This window comes from Silene latifolia, chromosome 3, assembly GCF_048544455.1.
Source record: "Silene latifolia isolate original U9 population chromosome 3, ASM4854445v1, whole genome shotgun sequence".
NCBI classification, from domain to species: Eukaryota; Viridiplantae; Streptophyta; class Magnoliopsida; order Caryophyllales; family Caryophyllaceae; genus Silene; species Silene latifolia.
In genome coordinates this window covers 130,023,931-130,039,662 of record NC_133528.1, presented here as the reverse complement: position 1 = coordinate 130,039,662, position 15,732 = coordinate 130,023,931, and the positions used below count along the sequence as shown (strand labels likewise).

The 15,732-nt window shown below is 37.1% G+C and overlaps 2 non-coding genes across 2 annotated transcripts; both read right to left on the bottom strand.

Moving 5' to 3' along the window:
- Positions 1-1,468: 1,468 nt before the first annotated feature.
- Positions 1,469-1,623, bottom strand: LOC141650397 (small nucleolar RNA snoR2/U65). Its single transcript, XR_012546435.1, has one exon. It is a non-coding gene; the product is annotated as a small nucleolar RNA snoR2/U65 (small nucleolar RNA).
- Positions 1,624-1,987: 364 nt separating this feature from the next.
- Positions 1,988-2,058, bottom strand: LOC141650403 (small nucleolar RNA U49). The gene has a single exon (XR_012546441.1). It is a non-coding gene; the product is annotated as a small nucleolar RNA U49 (small nucleolar RNA).
- Positions 2,059-15,732: the final 13,674 nt, after the last annotated feature.

The window sequence follows — 15,732 nt, the reverse complement described above, 5'->3', positions numbered from 1 at the left end:
CTTATTGGATCATAAATTTATATCCATGATTTATATCCAAAATTTTAAAATTCATATCCAATTCATTCATATCCAATCCATTATACTTTTTCAAAGGCTCGTGCTAAAGATCGTCGACACTTTTACTAATTATCGTCGACATTTAATGTAAATTTTCATGTTTGCCCTTCATAACACAACTCAATTTCTGTCTCACTAAAATCTCTCTAAAATAACAGCGGGTTTTGCAATGAACACAACTCAATTTCTGTCTCACTAAAATCTCTCCAAAAAAAAAAAAGATGGTTTCTCAAAAAAAAAAAAAAAACGGGTTTTGTAATGAACAACGTGAACGAGAACGATTTTAACAACGATTTCAACAATGAAGCTAGTAACGAGGTGAGTTTACGATTTAGTTTTGTCTCAAATTTATATGTGATGGGGCATATTCTGCACCCGCTGACCAAGTCAACATATTGAGCAAGGTCAAAGATATCCACAGCAAGTCAACGGCTTAGACAGCCTAACCGACGAGGCATGTCGGCCTGTCTCTTGGGTCCCGGCCGGGCAACCAACCACCAGTAGGGGCACACATCCGCGAACTCATATCCAAGACCCCTCGGCGGCGAGTCAATCCCCGGCCCGTCGGCCGCCATGCCCCTCGGCCGAGGGTAGCTCAGTCTTTCCACCTGCTAGCCACTTGGCCACTTGGCCACTACGTGACAAAAGGTGAAAGTCTATAAATACTCTTCAACTATCATTGAGGAAAGGATCCACAATTTAACCTAAGAATCACTATTCATCTGGTAATATCTTCCTTATCTCTCTACAATACATACTTCGCCAAGTAACAACAACTTACCTCTCTAAGTTACTGACTTGAGCGTCGGAGTGAGTTCGCTCGGCCCAAAGCCGAGCCCTCAGTTTGTTCACTGTTTCAGGAGACCGAAAGGAGAAGCCAACCAAGGACGTCATTCTACAAGCACGGGTGGTAACAAATAACTGCTCTGGAATTACACCCGGAACAATATGTTTTATTAGCAATTGATTCCCGAATTAGGATATATGCCTTGATTTTAGACGAAAATTGGATAGTTTTGTTGACGGAATTAGTTCAAAATGGATTCGAAAAAAAAAATATGGAGAATGGGCTGGACAAAGAACATTTTCGTCCAAACCCAGGCCTGGACGAAAAATTCCTTCGTCCAGTATGGGCCTTGGACGAAGAAATTTTTCGTCCAGGTCTGGGTTTGGACGAAAAATTCCTTCGTCCAAGGCCCATACTGGACGAAGAATTTTTCGTCCAAACCCAGACCTAGACGAAAAATTTCTTCGTCCAAGGCCCATTTCGCATATTTTTTTTTTTTTCCGTCTTACTTTTTCCGTATTTTTTAGTTTTCGTATGTTGTATTATATATATTTTCCGTATTTTTTAGTTTTCGTATGTTGTAATCTCATCAACGGAATCGTAAAAAAGAAAATGGAAAATAAATGTAATTGCACAAACGGCTCCGTTTAATCATGGAAATAAATAAGATTAACGGGTTCCTATCAATAATGCAAAATACTAATCAAAATTTGATATTGGTCCAATCATAGCATCGTCAGTCATTGCTTTTGCTACTGTCGACGTGGCATCGGACCTTTTCAAAATTAAAATCAAAAGAAAAAAACATTGATACATAATAACAAAACAAATGCGATAAATAACAGTGGCAGAAACAGGATTTATCGTAAAATTAAAGACATTAAAAAAAGAAAACCCTCAGAGACCCGTTTAAAATCACACACAACAGCAATTGGCGAGAAAGAGAAAGAAACCCCAATCAACGGGACGATGAACAACACGCGCTAAGTAATCCCCGACTAATCGGACATCTCTCATTCAAGGATCAAATCATAGAGTATGAGATGAGTGAATGGACGGCTGTGATTAGTGGATGGGGAAACAGCAGCGAGAGAAGATCAACGGCGGAGATGGTGTTTCTATAGTTTCTCAATCAAGCGCGCAAGAGCTGATTGTATGGAGTGTCATACGGCACTTCCTATCTTTTTTATGGGAATGCTTCCTCATTGGGATTCTTTTGATTTTGATTGTAGAAAAACCCTCACCCTAAAACCCTAAATTGTGATGTTGCGATTGAGATTGTGAGGTTATGGAAGGAGGTAGGTATTTAAAGGGGGGAATGAAGATGGGGATTGTGCAACGGAAAACCCTAGGTATTTAGAAGAACGGATGGTAGGCAGGGATGATAATGGGTCGGATTGTATCGAGTTTTGCAAGATCTAAACTCGATCTACTTACTTATTGAATCACAGATCCATATCCATATTGGATCCATATCCAAAATTTTAAAATCTATATCCAATCCATTATACTTTTTTCAAACGCATATCCGCTCCAAATCCATACTCGATCCGGATCCACCATATAATCCAAAATCCAATCCGAAACATGATTTGAGTACATAAAAAATTAATCATATAAGAAAATTGAAATTTCAAGTTTAATAAAGCCTAAAATTTCAAAAATATCCGATTGGATCATGTTCGGGTATGAATGGATCGGATTTGAATTTGGTTCGGGTTAATAGTGGATATGGATATGGATATGGATATGGGTTTTTAAATAGTGGATCGTGGATGGATTTTTAAAGTGTGGGTTTGGATCGAATTTTTTCCTTCAGATTCGGTTCGGTTTGGGCGATAATTGCCATCCCTAATGGTAGGCGATACGAGTCATCTATAACAAATGAGTATTTTGTTTCAAATACTAGTACCTCCTATTGAATGCACTAATTCTAATTTTTTTTTTTTTGGGAAAATGTAAGTCTTATCATTAAAATATCATAATCTCCATACAAACAACTTCTAAGGCAAAGTCCAATGGACCTTTGTTCCTTAATGACTCCTAATTACATTCAACCATGCTAGGGTACGACCATTTTGACACTTAATTCGACAATTTTTTAACCTATGGACAACATCACTTTTCACCTGCTCTACCAGTTTCTCAGGACGTAACAGAAACAAATCCACCCTGCTCTTGTTACGGCCCATCCAGATATGATACATCAGTGATGATACAATGATTCCAATTACCTTCTTCTGAGTAAGGGTCCTAGACCTCAACCCTATCCACCATTGTATACAGTTTGCCAGTGGTATATGAAACGAACACCAATCAGAAACCATCCTGCAGCAGGTAGAACTGTAGACACACTCAAAGAAAAGATGCTTGTGATCCTCAGGCAAAATTCCACAAAGATAGCAGACATTACTGAGCAATCCCCATAGCCACCATCTGTCATCCTCTCCGAGTAAGTAACCTATGTTGAACAATCAACCAACAGATAAATCTATGCTTAGGTAGCACCCATCTGTTCAGATGCCATGAATACCAATCAACAGATTCAGTATCTGGCAGCAGCCATCTGTAACCAAAATTAATAGAATACTGAACATTCTGAGCCCAAATGCAGTCCTTCATCAGAGTTTTAATTTGACAGATTTTTCGCCATGCCCAGCTGGAATTAAGAGGAGGTTCATAATTTTTCCAGATATCACCCTTGATATAAATTGCATGGACCCATTTCACCCACAAATGATCTTCTTTCTTCTCAATCCACCATACATACTTAGCTATGGCAGCACAATTCCAGATTTGAAGATTTTTGATACCTAAACCTCCATGTTTCTCATCTCTGCAAACCTTAGCCCAAGCCACCATGGCAGGCCTACTCCCAGACTCCTTGCCATGCCAAAGAAAATCTCTACAAATGGCTTCAATCTGCTTGATCACCGTTTTTGGGAGGATAAAAATTCGTGCCCAATAGCTGTGGAGTGTACTAAGTACAGATTGTATAAGTATCACCCTCCCAGCATAAGACAGCTGTTTTGATCCCAGACCCCGTATTCTGTCAACCACTTTATCCACAAGGCAACTGCAATCCAAGATAGATAGCCTCTTGGGAGAGACACTAACCCCAAGATACCTGAAAGGAACTTTACCCCTACACATGCCCGTAGCTCTCTCAACTTCTTGTACCAGACCTTCATCTACACCATTATAGTAAAAGTTGGATTTACCTCTATTCAGCTGTAACCCTGAAGCTTTGGAGAAAAAATTGAAAGCATTCACCATTAACTCTATTGAAGCTCGGTCTCCTTTGCAAAACAGGATCAAATCATCAGCAAAACATAGATGAGATAGCCCAATCCTCTTGCATAATGGGTGGAATCTGAACTTAGGATGCTTCTGAACTGTTTGAAGTATTCTACTGAGATACTCAAGACAAAGGGTGAAAATGAGAGGGGAAAGGGGATCCCCCTGTCTAAGGCCCCTTTGTCCCTTAAAAAAACCAAACACCTCTCCATTTAGAGCAATGGAATAAGAAGGTGTACTAATACATTGCATAATTATTTGCACCATCTTATCAGGGAACCTCAAAGCTCTTAAAACTTCTTCCACAAAAGTCCACTCTATGGAATCATATGCTTTTTGCATATCCAATTTCATCAGCATTCTAGGGGAGCATGTTTTCCTTTTGTAAAGACGTATCAAATCCTGGCAAATTAATATGTTCCCTACAATATCTCTACCCTTGATGAATGCACTCTGAGAAGGGTTGATGATAACAGGCAGAATATTACTCAATCTATTGCAGATAACTTTAGACAAGCATTTATAGAGTGTGTTGCGATGCTATAGGCCCGAATCGCATCACAGTATCGGCATAGCAACCTTAGGAACCAAAGTTATGACAAATTGTTACATTGCTTAAGTAGCGCCCACTCTTGAACACCGATGAATGGCCTCAATCACCTCCTGGCCCACAATGTTCCAACTGTCCTTAAAGAATTGATCATGAAACCATCGGGGCCAGTGCCTTAGTACCAGGGATAGCAAACATAGCTTCCCCGATTTCTGCAGCAAAGAATGAGAGCCATTAAGCTTATACCATGGGAATTATTCAAACAAGGTCCTTGCCTCATCACTTTAACCTTGACATGCTCAACTGGATTTGAGGAACCCAGAAGAGATTCATAGTACTCCACAAAAGCAGCTTTGATGTCATCAACCTGGGTGCAAAGTTTTCCCCTTACATCTTTCACCTGATACACCTTATTATGAGCTCTTCTCCTTTTGATGCTAGCATGGAAAAACGACGTATTGTCATCTCCCTCTTTTAACCAAGCTTCCTTGGACTTTTGCCTCAGAAACTGCAGTTTAGCTTTAGTCAAAAACTCAAGCTCCTCTGAACAAGCTTTCTCAGCATGGCACATGGCCTCATTAAGGGGTTCCTCCCTCAGCTTGGTCTGGAAATGCTGTAATGATAATTCAGTGATTCTGGTGAGATTTTCAATATCACTGAATTGATCATTATTCAGTTGCCTCAGCTCCTTCTTCAATCCCTTTAGTTTAGAGACCACATTGAACATAGGTGTCCCTGGAATATTCTTTTCCCATCCCCTCGTGACAGTGTCCATAAATCCTTCAGCCATTGACCACATGTTAAAATATTTAAAAGGGGCTTTACCCCTCTCCCTAGTCTCCTCAAAGTGCAGAAGGCAAGGGCAGTGATCAAACAAGCCTTCAGGGGGCTTGTGACGGATATTCCGTCACAAGTCCCCCTTATGTGACGGATATTCCATTACAAAGAAAAAGTAAACTTGTGACGGATATTCCGTCACATAGTCAATTAAAAACACGGGAATGGGACGGATTTGTGATGGATATTCCGTCACAAATTTACTTTTGCTGACACACGTCACTTCTGTCAGAGGGAATCTAAAAAGTATTTATGTGACGGAATAAAGAGAAACTTGTGACGGATATTCCGTAACGAAAATAAAAAAATACGGGAATGGGACGGAATTTGTGACGGCTATTCCGTCACAAGTTTCCTTTTTCTGAAAAAACAAAGCCACGACCCCTTTACCTTTCTCATTTCCCCCAAATCAATTTCTCCAATTATTTACTCCCAAAACATCGACCACCACCATTGTTCACCCCATCAGCCACCGCCACCTGTCAAGGCCGCCGCCGCCTCACCTTTTCCCGCCGCCGCCGCCACCTTTCTGTCGCCGCATGCTGCCACCACAATCAACCACCACCATTTTCAGTTTTAGTTAATTAGGTAATCTTTTCTTACTAATTATCTTTTTAAATTACTAATTATTAGTTAAATTATGCTAATGACTCTAGGATAGTAGCCATTATTGTTGTTGATGTAGTTATTGTTTATGTTGTTATAGTTGATGTTGTGTGTATTATTGTTGTTGATATTGTTAAAGTTAATATTTTAGTAGAATATTAGAAATTGGTTAAAAATGTTGAAAAATTGCTAAAAATGTAAATTAGAAATTGTTATGTTTGTTAGAAATTAGTAGTATATTAATAGTTTATAAATTGTTATGTTAGTTATAAAAGTTAATATATTAGTAAAATGTTGGAAATTGGTCAAAAATGTTGTAAATTGGTTAAAAATATAAGTTAGAAATTAGTAGTATACTAGTAGAATATAAATTGTAAGTTAGAAATTGTTTTAAAATGTAAGTTAGAAATTGTTATGTTAGTTATAAAAGTTAATATATTAGTAAAATATTGTAAATTGGTTAAAAATATAAGTTAGAAATTAGTAGAATATAAATTGTAAGTTAGAAATTTGTTTAAAATGTAAGTTAGATATGATTATAAACTAATGTCAAATGTTGGAAATTGGTTTAAAATGTCATTTAAAAATTGTTATGCTAGTTAGAAATTAGAAGAATATAAATTGTAAGTTAGAAATTGGTTTAAAATTAGTATCCATTGTTTTTATTGTTGATGTTCAAATTATTGTTTGTTTTGATGTTGACCTAGTACCCGTTCAAGAATTTCTCATTAGAAGCAATTCTTGAATAGTCCCCGTTTTGGGACTGTCTTTGTACGTTTCAAGTCACTTAGGTAGTAAAGACGTACTTGTGATTTATTAATGACGAAAGAGTTTGGTGACGATTCCTTTAATGTTCTCTAAATACATATGTGGAATAATTATTTATTCTACATTATGTATTTGGAGAACTAAGGGGAATTGCTGTCGAATTTTTTCCTCATTAATAAATAACAAGTGTGTGTTTACTAGTGACTTGAAACGTACATTGACGGGTTTAGGTTGGAGTGATAAGGAACCAATTCGAAGATGGAGTACTTGTTGACAATAATTATATATTTGTGTGATAATATTTATTGTGTATTCTTGGTTGCTATTATTCTTATTTTACTATTGTTTGTTTATAACATAGATATATTGAAATGTAGATACATAACATGAAAAGATTAGAACGAGCGTGGATGTATGAAAGATTAGATGAAAAAAAGAAACCTAAGGCTGAATTTGTAAAGGGTGTGAGGGAGTTTATTGAATTCGCGGAACAAAGTACCGTGTATAAGGATGTAGATGAAATGAAGTGTCCATGTAAGAAATGTAAGAATGTAGCTTATAGAGGGAAGAGGGATGTTCTAAGTCATCTTTATTCGTATGGTTTTGCCGATAATTATTATGTATGGACGTACCACGGTGAGAAGTTGCCTATCCAAGAAAGTACGAGTAGCGTAGTTAGTGGAAATCCTTACCGGGAGATGGTAGAAAATGCATTACGTGATAATATTGAACAAATATTGGAAGATCAACTTAATCCCGACGACCTTAGCGATGAAGAAGTGCGTTATGAAACCCCAAACCCCCAAATTTATTCCTTCTTTAAAATGCTAGAACAAGTCGAACAACCAGTGTATAAGGGAAGTAATATGAGTTTGTTGCAAGCGGCCGCTAGGTTGGTAAGACTCAAATGTGAGAACAACATATCTCTTAGATGCGTTGATGGTTTTATGTCGTTCGTTGGTGAGATTATTCCAAAGGATAATAAAATGGCGCGCAATTTTAATGAGATTAAGAAGGTACTTAAGGGATTGCAACTACCCCATGAGAAGATTGATGCGTGTCCTACTGGATGCATGCTTTTTTGGAAGGAAAATGTTAATCTTGAGGAATGCACAAAGTGCCATGCAGCTCGGTATAAGAGTGCAAAGAATTCAAGTGGGAGACGAATTCCTTGTAAAACACTAACTTATTTCCCGCTTGCACCAAGGTTACAACGACTATATGCAACCAAGCACATAGCAGGTGAGATGAGTTGACACTATAAAAACTCTAGATTAAGAGAAAGTGGGACAATGGCACACCCAAGTGATGGAGAAGCATGGAAACATTTCGATAGAGAGCATCCAGAATTTGCAAGTGAGCCTCGTAATGTTCGCCTGGGTTTGTGTACAGATGGATTTGACCCTTTTGGGCAATTTGGGAAGAAATACTCATGTTGGCCCGTGATTGTCACTCCGTACAACTTACCTCCTTGGTTATGCATGAAGAGACAATTTATGATCTTATCTTTGCTCATTCCAGGTCCTAAGAACCCTAAGGCAAATTTGGATGTCTACCTCCAACCATTAATCAAAGAGTTGAAAGAACTTTGGGAAACTGGCGTGTACACCTATGATGTCTCTAAGAAACAAAATTTTCAATTAAAGGCCGCATTAATGTAGACGATCAATGATTTCCCTGCATATGGTATGCTTTCTGGTTGGTCTACAACTGGGTACCGTGCTTGTCCTTATTGTCAAGAAAAATACCATTAATATTTTTGGCAAAAACATAGTGGCAAGGTTTCTTGGTTCGATTGTCACCGTGAATTCTTAAAACCTGATCATCCTTTCCGGAATAATTGTAAGCATTTTTTAAAGAAGAGGAAAACTGAAACCCGCATAGCCGCAGCGAAACTAACCGGTGACGAGGTGTGGGATACGGTAAAAGATTTACCAAAAGTAGTTGATGCTTCTGATAAAGAATTAAAAAGATTGAAAGACAAGAAGGAAGGTTGGTGGAAACAAAGCATATTTTGGGAACTTCCTTATTGAAAAACGTTGTTGATTCGACACAACTTAGATGTTATGCACATTGAAAAAAACTTTTTTGAACAGATTATCAACACGGTGATGAATGTACCAAAGAAAACTACATTTTGACCTAAAGGTAAAGCTGACTTTATTGAAAATTGTTATAAACGGCCTATAACATCTAGGTTTGTTTTAACAACTGCTGAAAAAAAGGATTTGTGTGATTGGGTTTGTTCTTTGAAATTCCCGAATGGTTATGCTTCGGATTTGAGTAGGTGTATCGATTATGTGAAGTTGATCTTGCATTCGATGAAAAGTCATGATTGTCATGTCTTTATGGAGCGTTTATTACCTGTTGCTTTGAAACATTTACTCCCGACGACTTCTTGGAATGCAATAACAGAGATAAGCCAATTTTTTAGAGACTTATGTGCATCTACAATTAAGGTTGAATCTATGGAACGTTTAGAGTCAAACATTGCGGAAATAATTGCAATTTAGAGAAGATATTTCCCCCATGTTTCTTCAATTCCATGGAGCATTTGCCCATTCACTTACCTTATGAAGCGAAAGTTGGAGGACCTGTTCAATATCGATGGATGTATCCATTTGAGAGGTAATATATCACTTATTTACTCCTTTAATCATTTATTTCGGAATGAAAATAATAACTAACTATTAATTTAAAAATTCAATATATTTTTAGGTTCCTTAATCATTTGAAAAAAAAAAAGATTACCAACAAAGCCCGAGTGGAAGGTTCCATATGTAACGCTTTTTTGTTAGAGGAAATTTCCAATTTCTGTTCTTTATATTTTGAAGATCATATTGACACAAAAGCGAAAGACTTGGATGTTGGTTTGAATTTAGAATACCATCTAAATTCAAACCTACCCACGTTATTCAATGATGACATGGGAACTACAACCGGAAAATGTATTGAGAGATTCTTGGATGAGAAAGAGTTCGAAGAAGCTCACTTTTATGTGCTAAGGAATTGTGAAAAATTGTTAGAGCGTTATGAAGAGTAAGTTACGTCTTCTTTACTAAATTCATTCTTAATTATTATGCTTGGCTTAAATTATAAATAATATATAACAAAAACATGTTATTGATATAGGGAGTTTGAGACACATATCAAACTAACGTTGTTTCGTCGGAGGACGTTTGGAGCAAACATGACAAACGTTTTACGGAATGGTTCAGAAATGAAGTAAGTTATACATTTTATTTAAAATAGACAACTAACACATTACTTATTTAAGAATGATAAAATTATAACACGTTAAAACATTTCTTATTGAATAGGCTTATAGATTGAAGGATCCTTTAATTAAGACTCTAGCAATGGGTCCTAGTAACATGGTGAAGACTCGGAGACGATATTCTATCAATGGTTATAAATTTCGTGCTTTTAAGAAGAAGGTTGATATTCCGAAAGCTACCTTAAGCAATGGGGTTTGTGTAAGTTCCACAGAAGGGTTGAACTACTATGGAATTCTAAATGAAATAATTGAGCTTGCTTATTATACCGGTCAAAGGATTTATAGGGTCCTATTGTTTAAATGTGATTGGTTTGATAATTCTCCACAAGGACTCAATATCCATAAGGTTTACGGACTTGTAGATGTAAACCAAGCAAAGAGACTTCGTGGACATAATCCTTTTGTGTTAGCCTATCAAGTCGATCAAGTTTGTTATTCTCCTTATCCAACCACTATGCAAGATAATCAATGGTCTGCGGTTTTTAAAATCAAGGCTAGATCACATGTCGACGCTCCTGTTAAAGAAATTGACTTTCTAGAAAATGTTGATGTTGTCAATGATCATTCCATTTTACCAATTTTGGTGGAAGACATCGGTAATGAAGATGAATACGAAGTGGTTATAGAAAGCGGCGAAGAGGCTGAAGATAATGATGAAGAAAAAGAAGAGGGGGAAGTGTGGGAAAATGAGGAAGAAGTTCACGAAGTCGGAATGCTTTTTTCAGAAGATGAAGCTCTTTTAATTCGTAGTGATAGTGATAGTGATGGAGATTAGCTGTAATTTTATTCAGTTTTTTTGGTTAACAATAATGTTAATCCATTTGTGTAAAACTATGATGTTTATTTTGAGTTAAGGTTAATTTTAAGAAAATTTATTGTGTGATTTATTTTTGTTGACTTTCTTGTGTGATTTAGACATATATTGTGTTATGTATCACATATTTGACTAACAATTTGGAATGTTTATAGTTAGTAATTATGGTAGGTCAAACATAATTAGACGGATGTTTGGAGGTGGTAGTCGTGGAGACATGACCGGGAGGAGGAGGAGCAGAAGGTAGAGCAGCCACAACCACAACCACACCAGCAGTAGCCAGAGGACATGCGAATTGTTCTATAAGAGGATCCTGCCAGAGGATCCTGTTAAGTAATGCTTTCCCTTTTTATTTTTTATTGACTTTTTTGTATATTATTTAAATAATGACGCATTTCAAAATACTACCCATTATAGTCAATATTTTTCAAAATCCTATATATTATACTTTGAAAATATAAGTATAATATGTGATATTTTGAAAAATATCAACTATAATAGGTAATATTTTGCAATTTTTCCTATAAATAATTTCATTTTAAATCACCTGATCTAATATACTCCCTCCTATTCTGAATAAGTGTCCCATTTGGACAATGGCACGAAAATTAAGGAATATAGTTAAAATAATGAAAATTATTGTATAGGGGTAAGAATATATGAGTTAAATAATGAAAAGTATTGAATATGATGGGTTATGGGTGGTTGGGGTGGTAAATAAAGAAAAGAGCTAAGGGTAGGAAAGTAAAAAACCATGTCCAAATATGGCAAATGGGACAGTTATGTGAATAGACGAAAATGGCAAATGGGACAGTTATTTAGAATATGAGGGAGTATGTCATTTATTTCAAGGTGGGAGGACACGCCGATCCGCGATTATTTGACCAAGTCATTCACTCATACGTACGTGGAGTACGTGCTTGAACTTTCGACCACGTAAGCTCAGATCCTTCTGAGTACCAACCTTGTTTTGCATGACCGACCAATTTGACCAACTCCACAATCAATCAACTTAATCAATCTGTTTAATTCCTTTAAGAGGGCACTTTCGTCGTACATTCGAGTCGAGCATCACTAAACGTTAACTTAGTTCATCTCGTTTCGTCAAACATGTAAGTCTGAGGGTGTAAATCCTTCTTTTAATTATTGTTCTTTATTTTTGTAATCACTATTGTAAGATTTATGTCGAAAACACACTTAAAACCGATTTGTAAAACCTTGTTTTTAAACCCTTTTTACGGATTATCAGAAGACAACCATCGAGAAAGGACGCAGCACCTGCTGCGCCTCTTCGAAGGGACGCAACACCTGCTGCGCCTCTTCGTGAGGCTGCCGCAGTTCCTGCTTCTTTTCTTCTTCCTTCGTCTTTTGATCGTCCTATTGTTTTCGCTTTGTTTTCAATTGTTCATTTGTTCATTAACACGACAATTTGAGTATGATAATTTTAATCTGTGATTCATTACTCTTTCATCGTCATTAATAACTTATCATCATTAACATCCCGACTTAAATCCCTTATAATTCATATTTGTGCGTTTTCGTCATTAAAATCAATTCGGGTTTTAGAGGTTCGATTTATCCATATTGAGTATCTGGAATTCATCATTGATATATTCGCATCTGTTGTTTATCGTCACCATCATTAGTTCGTCTTTAACCTAATTAATTTGTTTTAATTTGTTAATTTATAATTAACCTTTTTAATCTTGTATATAATTCATCCTAATTAGTTTTTATCCATATTTTATCGTTTTTATGACCTCAATCACATGTAAATAATCTGCTAAACCACTTCCATCCGAATCAAATAATATAATCAAGCATTAAAATCACCAATGAATATTAACGATTTGCAATTCCGGCTTCATAGCCAGAACTGAGCTCAGGAACAGACGCAGCGTCTGCTGCGCCTCTTCCAAAGGACGCAGCTCTGCTGCGCCTGTTCCTGGTTGAGTTCTGTCTCTGAACTCCCGTTTCTGCCTTGACCTAGTTTATTAGTTTACGTATTTAATTTACTATTAATCGTATTATCACCTAATTTGTTTGTTTATTTATTTATTTATTTATTATTTATTTTCTAAAATTATCCGTTTTAAATGTATTTTCGACGTAAATCAATTAATCCAATGTAATTATTGTAATTTTCTTTATTGTATTTTTATTGTGTTTCTTTTATCGTATTGCTTGTATGCTCTCACATGTAATCGATCTTAAACCCTACTTCGACTCAATTGCATGTTAAATTACGTGATAACCGACTTAGTATTAATACTCACATGCTAGGATTAATCTAATGAATGTTGCATTGCATGCATATAAATCGACAACATATCGAGTATAGACAATTTCCCTAATCATTAGTAGAGGCTTCTATCGAGGCGGGCGGGATTAGGTGTTCGATTAAAAGAGCTTCCTAATACGTACCCTCACCCCTGATCAAGATCTCTGTGAACATCCGTGTTCATTGGCATCCACGAGAGTCATTCTAGACATAGAATGCTAAGGGTAGCGAGTTCTTGGTGTTCATGTCACTACTTTGTGTCTTGACATGGCACGAGCTATTCGAACGGTTTCCAATTTTCCACAATAAATTGGTGACGACTCCACAAATGCACAAGAAAAGCTTGCTCACTTTTTGCCCTCGTGGGCCCGCGTCCACAGTTTGGCGACTCCGCTGGGGATTAATACACTTACGTGTAGCCAAGGTGAAACTTGAACAAGGTTAGAGAATAGTTTGTACAAGACAGTTGTCGATTTTCATAATTCGGTCTTCCTAGACCGTTTTATTCGGCCTTCCTAAGCCCAACCCATCCCATTCGACAAATCGTCCCGTCTAGACGGTCCAAATTCTTATTTGGGCCTAAGGATGGATAGCGATTGACGTCATCCATACCATGGTACTTACTCCTGTTTGTACCAAGGGATTTCACTACTCGAGGAAATGGACTAGGAATCGGCCTTACTCTTGTTTGGTACGAGCCTCTCCACAGACCCTGGGTTTGATTGTTCGGTATGGCAACCCGCCCTTTAAGCCAAAACCCTTTTAAATGCACTCAGCATCCTGTTATAATGCCTGTATAAATACTTGTACCATATGTGATCACCATTTCTAAACAAAACCATGACGATTTTTGTAAAAGTCAAAATTTCTTTCAAAATGTAAAAATTTCGAACATAAAGCCCAATATTAGTGCAAAACCAGTCAAAGCTCTGTCCAATTGTCGAGTCAAAATTCGTGCCTCAAAACCCATTTCAAAACCTCACTTCGAGTCCACACCTACAACTACACTACAGTTGACTAGGACCAACATGTTCAAACTTTGTCATTTCTTCAAAAACTCACTTGACACGAGTGGCACACTCCCACTCTACAAGTCAAAACGTTTTTTTCCAAGTAAGTGTGCTAGAATGGTCGACCGTGTTTTGATTCATCGTCGATCTATTGTTCAGTTTCCAAGATGCCTGACACAAGCGACGTGAGCAACAATCAACCCCTGAATGGTAATGATCAAATCCTAGCCGCGCTAGCTCGTCTCCAAGTCACTCAAGACCAAGTGTATGATCGCCTCGACACAATCGAAGGCCGGATATATATTGTTGAAAGGACAGTCGTATACATATCAAAAATAACCAACTGGCTCTAACTAATATAGCTAGGGAAGTCGGGTCGAATCCACAGGGAGATGGGAAAATGTCGGCTTAGTCTAAGTCCGTCTCGGTAACCGATTTGGGGGGTTTTAATTGATTGATTCTAAACTAATGATAAGGATAGGGAAGAGAAAATAAGAGAATAAAGATAAATCAAGTAGAGAAAACAGCTAAGACAGACGGTTCACCATAATCATTCAGTCAAGTAATCTAGGTCTCATGTCAATGCAGATACGGTCCGAGGAGCATTGAATATCTCCTTTCGTTCTCAATTCGCCTTAAAGCACAAATAGCTTAGCTTTCGCCCTAACTATAATGCTCTATTGTTCGCTAATAGTCTCGTCTTTTCCAACCTTTCGGTCCAGGTCAAGGGTCACTAAGATATAAATGCCTAATTGCGTCGACTCAATTAAACAGATACAATTAATTGCAGCAATTAACAACAAAGATTATACCAGCATTAACCCTACAATTCGATTACTTTCCTTTCATAATTATGGATCCCCTAAAGTCTTAGCGGAGGGGAATTAGCTACGCATCATCATTGAACTAACAATAATAACAAATAGATAATGAAGAGAATTAAACATAATAACAATACTAATGAAGATTGAATTAGAGTAGAGATGAAATAATAAGAGAAGTAAAGCAACAAAGTAACAATAATTAAGATTAAAGGATGGAAGAACAATAATGATAGTACCAATCGTAATCCAAATCTGAGTAGCAAGGTGTAAAGGAAAAACAAAATCCAAGAACAGTCATTAAGTCTCGAGTAAAGTGAATGAAAGAGGCGAAGAAGAAAGAATAACGCAGTCCCTCTTTCTCTTTTCATACGAAAATCCCTTCCTAATCTAACCTATGGACTAATTACAAAAGCCCATACGAAAATTAGGCGGAAAAAGTCTATAGAAGGACAAACCACTCGATCGAGTGGAAATAAACCACTCGATCGAGCAAACTAGCGCCAAACCACTTGATCGAGTGGAATTAAACCACTCGATCGAGCATCCTTGCAAAGTCTTCTCGATTGGCTCCCTGAACTGCTCGATCGAGCAACTTGGAGTATATAAAGCATTCGATCGAGT